Source organism: Nomascus leucogenys, chromosome 4, assembly GCF_006542625.1.
Source record: "Nomascus leucogenys isolate Asia chromosome 4, Asia_NLE_v1, whole genome shotgun sequence".
NCBI classification, from domain to species: Eukaryota; Metazoa; Chordata; class Mammalia; order Primates; family Hylobatidae; genus Nomascus; species Nomascus leucogenys.
This window is the reverse complement of record NC_044384.1, coordinates 85,138,502-85,147,422: the sequence shown is the minus strand read 5'-3', so window position 1 is coordinate 85,147,422 and position 8,921 is coordinate 85,138,502. Positions and strand designations below refer to the sequence as shown.

At 40.2% G+C, this 8,921-nt stretch overlaps 1 long non-coding RNA gene across 1 annotated transcript; it reads right to left on the bottom strand.

Moving 5' to 3' along the window:
* Window positions 1-490: 490 nt before the first annotated feature.
* On the bottom strand, window positions 491-7,927 carry LOC105740543. Its single transcript, XR_001116591.2, has 2 exons — window positions 2,751-7,927; window positions 491-2,634 (listed from the first exon to the last, which is right to left on the bottom strand). It is a non-coding gene; the product is annotated as an uncharacterized LOC105740543 (long non-coding RNA).
* Window positions 7,928-8,921: the final 994 nt, after the last annotated feature.

The following is an 8,921-nucleotide window of genomic DNA, read 5'->3' as shown; positions in this document are numbered from 1 at the left end:
CGTCTGAACTGAAAATACAAAAATTAGCCAGGCGTGGTGGTGTGCACCTGTAGTCCCAGCTACGGGGAGGGTGAAGCAGGAGAATCACTTGGACCCCAGAAGGGGAGTTTGCAGTTTGCAGAGATCACGGCACTACATTCCAGCCTGGGCGACAGAGACTGTCTCAAAAAAACAAAAACTTACAGAACTCTTTCCAATGACACACACACCCCCCACCCCATTTCTCCCCCAGCTCAGCTCACAGCCAATTATTAAATAGTGGAAAAGAGGCTACTTAAAAGAAGTTCCCCATTTTCCTGTGGGGGTTACTGGGCTTTTTAGTAGGCCACTCACCCACTACCCTCACACCAATCCCAAGTCCGTACCCTACTTGAAGATTATGCTGTAATTAAGGGAGCTGTGTTTATAGACCACAGATAGAACAAGCCCACAGAACACCGATCTTTTTTCCCCAATCAAGGTTTGTTTATACACAAAAGAACCACAACAATTTAGAGCTTCTCCATTTTTATTACATAAAATTGTTAAGTTTTCAGCAGTAGGGCTTCTCAAAACACCAGCTGCATGGTATCACCTGAAAAACACAAGGCAGTTACATTAGATTCTCATGTAAATATGAATATACAATCAAGTCAAGCTCCTGACAAATTATACATCAAGGATGTATATAGTTCAAAGATACTGTGTGTGCTGTTACCTCCCACCTCCCCAAAACTAGCACCAGCAGAGAAAAGGAGAAATACAGAAAGAGTCCTGAAGACAGATGAGTAGTCAGGCAAAGACGCCGCAGGGATTTGAACCCCGTCCTGGAAACCAGGAGTGCCAACCACCAGCATCTTTTGCTTTTTTTTTTTTTAAAGCTAGAAAAAGGCCAAAAAGCAAAACCTGAGAAAACAAAACGTGTTGTTTTCTCAGGAAAAGAAAAACCTTCATGACCCTACTGAAGAGCATTGGAGATCAGCTTCCGCTAAGATGCTAGCTTGGCCAAGTCTGTTAATGTTCACCTGAAAAAGTCTTAGCAGAGAATTTTTGCATTCCCACCCAAAAGCCCTCTCAGCCACTCAAATGCCTATCTTCTCCAGTCTACAAGTTACATGTTCCCACCCAGCATTACAGTTCTTGAACATGTTATTTCTCCACTTACTGGTTTAAGTTGGTTTTAGTCACTGGATAAGTGTTATATAGAGCTACTTAGCTGTGGTTTTAATATCCTTCTGTTAACAATTTGCAGGCAAATTAATAATGGCCTTTTCTAACATAGTTCAACCCACCAAAGACCTCGGCACCATTGTTACCTTGAAACCGATTATGGATCATGCCCACAAGGATCCAAGCTACCAGCTGCATCGAGGTGAGGGGTGAAGGGTCTGTGCTAGATCAAAAGGCACGGGGTGGCGATGTGGCAGAGAAGTTGCTTGTGGGGAGACCTTGCTTTTAACAGGCTTCTGGAAAAAGCTAGGGAAAAGTGGTTGCCCGCTTTCCCCCTTTCCCTCCCCTTCAAGCACCGCTTGCGATTTGGGCTTTATTAAGAGCTGCTATAAAAACAGCTTGCTTAAATGTTAAGAAAAGCCCAGGGGTACTTCAAGCATTCCTTCGGATGCTTCACTCCAGAAAGAGGGAGTTAAGGCAAGTCCTCATTACTAATAAAAATCAGGTGAGGCTGACACTTCTCTTGACCTTAGGATAATAGCGCTTTGTTGTCTCTCTTGCCACAGGAAGGCTCCATGGTTGTCCTACTTTAAAGCCTTCGGTGCCTTTAGTGAGGGGTACCTGAAAAATCTTAAAAAAAGGCTTAGCGCCCACCTCACCCCTCCACCCCCATGCCAACAGTTTGCTCACATGCCAATTACTCCAGCATAAAGCTGAAATCTATTCAATACTATTGTCCCATAACTGATCTGACTTTGTATGTAAATACAGAAAAAGCTTGTTCACCTGTTGTCCTCATTTTGTCCACTGGTGAATTCAACTGGAAACTCCTTCTATAGTCTGAAGAATACCATCTGAAAGAACTAGTGGTTCCCAATCCCCACATTTAAAATGGAATGTTTGGTTTGTTTATTTAAAGTAAATAGGCTATTTTTTTCTTACTGGGTCTGGCTTCTCTGGCCCTTCGCATACTTGTGTCTGCTGAGTGTTCCTGCATGTAAGAATTAAGACCAAGGGAGGGGAGAGAGAAACCCACACAAAAACAATGCACTAAAGATCACTGAACTGTTAAACATTTCCACTTGCCAGTTTAATTTCTTGAAGACTGTTGCTTGTTTGGAATTTGTTTCTTGTCACTGATTTTAAGGTTGCATCTGCAAAAGACTAAAGGCTTCAGTCCCCTCCCACCACCAGAAATGAACAAAAAGCATTTTACCTAAAAATAACACAGCAAAATGTACTTAGCTTCAATCACAAACACGACTGCTTAAAACTGCAGAAATTTCCTCAACACTCAGCCTTTATCACTCAGCTGGATTTTTTTCCTTCAACAATCACTACTCCAAGCATTGGGGAACACAACTTCTAATCATACTCCAGTCGTTTCACAATGCATTCTAATAGCAGCGGGATCAGAACAGTACTGCATTTACTTGCCAACAGAACAGACAGACCTGAAGTCAAGACAACTGCATTCTGTGAAGTCTGTAAAAAAAAAAGCTAAAACAAGTAAGCCCCACCCCCTCCTCCCGTCCCTCCAAATTCCAGGAAAAAAATTTTGAGTATGCTGATAAACTCACTGCAAGGTCTCATACACTCACTAGGAGAACAGAGAAGAGCCAAGCACCCATATGCAATTCAAAATCCTGAACAGCTTCATGAAGGATGAAATGCCTCTGCAAAGGAAAATTCTTTAAAAACCCACAGGCCCCCCCCATGCCTATATAAGATCAATAATGTAAAACATTGCCTTCCACTCTAAGATTGTAAGCATTTAAAGTTAACATGCAAACTTTGGAAATGTGAAAAAGTACTTTATTACTCTAGTCACTGTCCATTTATAAACCCCTGACTTTCTGGAAATAAAGTGTGTCATTACCTTTTACTCTGATCATAATCTCCCACCTGTCTAAGAGATTATTTATTCCTTATTTAGAGGGCCTCTATTGCCATGTGCCTGGAATTATTATATGCTCATCACTTTATGAAGAATAAAATTTGTCTTTCCTGCCTTAAAGTTACATTCGTTCTTCCGCTCAAATCCTGATCTGGTCCATTAAAGAGTGTTCGCAGACAAAGTTTCTGAAAGATCAGAGAAGAATCCCCCCCAAGATTGCCCCAACACTAAACTACAGACAAACAGTATTTTATTTAAATAAGGAGACAGCTTTCTAAAAAGTATACATTCTCTAATAAAAATAGTTTATTATTTTGAACGATTTAATGGTTTTCTACACAATTTACATCACAACACGTAAATTTTAGCAATAACATCTGATTCTAACAGCACATCATGCTATTCCTTCATAAAGTCTTCAGAGATTCAATGCTAAACACATTTCCTTAGTTGCATTAAGGCACTAATCACTTTAGAGGCTTTTAAGAAATTATTTAAAGATGCAAATGCCTCTGAGTGAACTGTACTATCCCATCACTGAAGCCCACAGAACAAGTCCTACAACTTTAAAGAGGCTTGATGGGAAAATTTCTCAATCCTGAAATCCCCTTGGGAAGGGGTCAGGAAAAAGTGCCATGGTTGATATTTAAGAACTCCACCGCTCTTAAAAATAAACACTTATCCCTAACATGCAATACTGCAGATGCAAGTTAAACTTATCTGTTAACAGCTGCCTGCTGTTTTCTGCTCCCAGATGAAATGAAGCAACTCTTCTGATAACGAAGAGATACCTGTCTGAGGCAAACGAAACATTGGCACACAGCACAGCCTCCTCAATCCACTTGATCCCAACTCATCTCTCATTTATTTCGGCTTCTTTTATTCCAGGATTAATGTAGTGTAACATTTTCATTTCATTTCGCTTTTATTCTGCTTTTGTAAAAGCAATATTTTGAGATGGACATTGGCTCTTCATTGTATTTCTCATCGATTCATTATTTTTGTGGTTATAGCTTGACAAGCAATTAACTTTAAAATGGTAGATCCCATAACTTTAAATTGGTAGCTTTCATTTGCTTAAATTTTTTTGGCATATGCAGATAATGTTCTCATCAGTAGTAAGAATCTCAGGGTTATGCTTATTCCCCAATGGAGGTATGACATATAATCTTTTCTGCCTTTACTTATCATTCACCAAGGAGCTGTTTTCTCTGCATCTAGGCCATCATACTGCCAGGCTGGTTATGACTCAGATGTTATCTGAAAAAAGTCTATAGAAAAAAAGTTTCCCCTCCCTCATCAACAAAAGCCCACCCTCTAAGAGACATTCAAGCTGAACTATCACAATTCTTAATCAGTTACGATTTACAAACAGAGAAATTTAAAATACACAATTTACAAAATTTTTGAAGCATACCTTAACATCTTGTTTTGCAGTTAAACAATGGAAAAGTATTACTCCTACGCTAAAAAAAACTTGCTTACACACAACTGAAAATAGAATCTTACTTGATAATACAAAAGCTACCATCAGAAGAAATCCCTTCAGGATCATTAAGCCACTTCCTTTGCTCTGAAGTTTCTATAGTAGTTTTAAGTTATTATTAAATCACCTGAAAAAAATTCCAAAAGAGAACCACACACTACCATATCCAAACAACTTTTGCATTTCCCATTAATTGTAGTTAATGTCAGCCCAGTGGGCCAGACCAACCCCCAGTTCAATACTTTCCTTCCCCAAGCTCTGTACTTTGAAGGAAAACAGATACAGTATCAAATTATGACACTTTTCTTGCCCAAATTAATGCACTGGTACACCCAGTGGCTCATATTTAACTTCCCCCAGCTTCCCAATTCAAAAACTGGGGGAAACAAAAACTAAATCATTGGGAGTTACTTGCCAACTTGGAAGCTGGTATTTCTTTACCTTTTCCATCCTAAGACTTTAAGTTCTCTGGCATGAGTTTATCTGCAATCATAAACTAAACAATTACCTAAACCCACCCCACCAATCCCAACCGTAACAGGCCACTGCCAACTAATTGCCAATATTTGCCCCTCCCCTTTAATAAAACTTTTAACAAGTCACATTATTGGAAAACTTAACTTCAACATTTGGCCTACTCAAGCTCTTCTGAAGTTCTCCTGAGATGACTATGAACCAAAGCTGCACTGTGCTGTACTTTTCAGCTTCAACTGGGAATACTCTTCCAAGGATAAAAGCAGCTCCAGTCCCTGAAGGTGTTCGTGCCAACAGCACAGCGGTACACTCCTTTTCTAACCCAGTTTGTCAATAGTACTATAGCATCTGTGGAAAATCTTAGAAAAAAAAACATTTTCTCCCCCACCCTCTCTCTTCCCTGTTAAGACCATCCCAAAATACTTCACAAGTAAAAAATAACAAGTTTAAGGGGTTAAGCACTTTTAAAGTCTGATTAAGGGGGTGGGGGGAAAAAAGAGTAACTACCAGCCATTTCTCCAATGGACATCTCTTCCACAGACCTCAACGTGAGAACTGCTCTAGTTCCTATAAACTGTAAACCTGTGGTGGTCTGATTATCCTGATACTGGATTTTCTTGTTTTCTGTTACACCTTGAGTCATTTGCCTTTAGGATTCTAGACAGACCTAAGGGAAAAAGAACTGAAAACATATTTTGCCCCCACCCCCACAAAAAAAAATACTGAAAATTCCCCCCCCTCCCCCCCGCCTCAGTTACACATCCAAACTCTCTACATTTACAAAACGAATTCAGGGTGAGGAAGTAAAAACAGGTCATCTATTCACAAAACTGAAACACTTCATTACCCCAACTAAACATACAAACTGCTTACAGATTTGCTGAGATTTTGTCTCACTTTTGGCTATCAAATTCATTGGCTTTCCTCAAATTCGTAAAAAAAAAAAAACCACAAACTTGCCATCTACTATTTCTCCAGGACTTGGCAGTCTGCCCTCAAAAGCTTCAGACAAGATTCATGAGTATAAGCCTGAAAAAGAGAAACCTACAACACCCGGAAATCGGCCTACGTCCCCATATAAATCACTTTACACCTCAGTACGACACTCCCCCATTACATAAGAAAAGTAAATAAAAGGTTACCATACTCAAGTTCCAGAAAAACAACATATTGCCGACCTCACGGATTTTTACCAACCACTCGCTTTCCCTGTGGCCTTGGCACACTGGCATGCTGGTCTAGGATCCTCTATCTACGCACAACGCCTGCTCGCCTCCTCCGTGTGGTTGCCAAGCCACGCCGCCTGCTAGCTTCATCACCAAATCGCACTGGCTCCTTCCTTGAATCCTTTTTCCTAGCTTCACCACCAAATCGTTAGCGCTCCTTCCTTCTTCCTAGCTTCCTTCACCAAATCGCACTGGCTCCTGGACTCTTTTTCCTATCTTCACCACGAACTGCTGCTTGCTCCTCAGTCCTAGCTTCATCAAACACTGGTTCCTGGAATCCTGTCTGCTGCTGTCTTCCTAGATTCACTGAATCCACTTCTGTGTAGCACCTGGGTCAGCTGTCAATTAATGCTAGTCCTCAGAATTTAAAAAATAATCTTAACTCAAAGTCCAATGCAAAAACATTAAGTTGGTAATTACTCTTGATCTTGAATTACTTCCGTTACGAAAGTCCTTCAAATTTTTCAAACTAGGCTACTGTATTTAAGGCCTTCCAAATTCTTCTAACTCTTCCAAAAGCCTTCTGCCTTAGTTTTTTTAAATTACACCAGTCCTTTTAGTAGCTTTTTGATGTGATTTTTAACCAACTTCCCTTCTAGCTTCAAATATTCTTCTAAATTGGTTCTGGTCTACATAAAGACCCTCATCTTCTCAAGCTTTACCTTCTAACTTCTGCACCACCAGAAACTAAATTGATGGGCTTTTAAAATAAATTGGTTACCAATAATTTCCTTTTTTCAGTGCTATTTTATCCAATTTTTGGCTTTATATTTTTCTATCTTCTATGCTTCTCCAATACTTGTCTTAGCTTCTGTTTTTCATTTTCTATCTGAAACTCTTGACAATATTTTCATTTTCTATCTTGTTTCTATCTTCCAGTTTTCTTCTAAGTTTGTACATTTTTGCCCTTAGTTGCTTTTGTTTCCTAGCTTGTCTAATTTTTTCTTCTGCTTCCTACTTTTCAGGTTTAAATTTATCTTTTTTCTTCTAAAAGTATGTTTTTATCTTCTAATTTCCCTATCTTTATTCTTTTCTTCGCCTTCCTGTACTTCTGTCTTCCAGTTTTCCACTTCAAACTTCTAATCTTCTCCAAATTGTTTCATCCTACCACTCCCAATTAATCTTTCCATTTTCGTCTGCGTTTAGTAAATGCGTTAAGATTAACTAGGCTTTAAATGACGCAATTCTCCCTGCGTCATGGATTTCAAGATCTTTTAATCAACTTCGGTTTAATCTCTTTTTAAATGATCGCCTTCAAATTATCTTATCACCTACAACTTTTATAGTAAACTTAAGCTGTTTAAGTCACCTTCATTTTAATCTAAAAGCATTGCCCTTCTACTGGTATTAATTCAGGGCTCTGTAGTCCTTTCTCTCAATTTTCTTTTAAATACATTTTTTACTCCATGAAGAAGCTTCATCTCAACCTCCGTCATGTTTTAGAAACCTTTTTATCTTTTCCTTCCTCATGCTACTCTTTAAGTCTTCATATTTTCTCTTAAAATCTTATTAAAATTAAGAACTTAACGCTAAACAATATCTTAATAACCTACTGACTATATTTCTTAAGCAGTTGTATTAATCTCCCTTCCACAGAGAAAAAGACTTATCTGCGGTTTCCTCAAGCTGCGCCTGCACCCTCAGCAGAAACCCCTGCGCTGGCTGCCTCAATGCCTGCCGCACAGCCCGGGCGAGGCATATTTATAGACCGAAGACAACTCGCATCACCGGAATTCGATCACCTTCCGCCGCCTTTGTGAGGGAGGCAAAAAGTAGTTCTTCGGTTAAAAATAGGTTCTAGTTTTACTTTTCTAGATTTTTCTTAACAGCTTATGGAACTTGAGTGCAAACTGCACATGCAGAAATATTTAAATTACTAGCGTGTGGAAAGATCTGAGCTGAAAACTTTAGACAAAAGAAACATGTAAATCATATTTTAAACGGGTCATCAAACACCTCACAAAACCCCCGGAAGTTTTTAAATACCTCTTAAAGCACTTTTTGTGTTCTCTTGAGGGACGGTAGATATAGTTTACTACCCTTTGAAGGAAGATTAAGGTGTCATAGTTCAGGGCTTTATTTTCCATTACGCAACTGAGCCCCAGTCTTGCAGGGACGGTTGAGAAGTGACAAAATGGCTGACTTTCTCCCCCAACTGCCTGCAGTCCTGCGACTTGCTCCAAAGACAGCCACGTTTTGCTTTTTTATTTGAGAAATCCGAGCAGCACGGGCTGTCTGCTTGCGAAGTCTTAGAAACGTGAAAACCCACTCTTGGATAAACGCCTCACTCCCACACCACAGAGCTGCTCCCCGCCTGAGCCCCGTGGTCCGTTGGCTGCCAGTGGCCCACTCTGATCTGCGGCCCCCACTTGTCGCCAGTCCCCCACGGCCCGCACGGAAACTTTTCTACCGTTTTTCAGCTTCCAGGCTCTCCTGAAAGTGCTCACAAGGCAAATCGCCATGGAAAGCAAGTTCAAGTGGCCTTTTAAAGTAGCCCGACTAAGCGAATGACTTTGTCTCCGAAAACACAGGGACCTTGGGCAGCCAGTCAGGGACACACCCTGGAGTGTTTACACTGCCCTGGGTCTGCTTTTCTAGGGGTTTTTGTTTTGCAGATTCTGTGTTATGCCTGGTTAGGTCTGAGCTTCAGACTTTCTGAACCGGAGCAGGAAAAAAAAGGAAAAGCTTT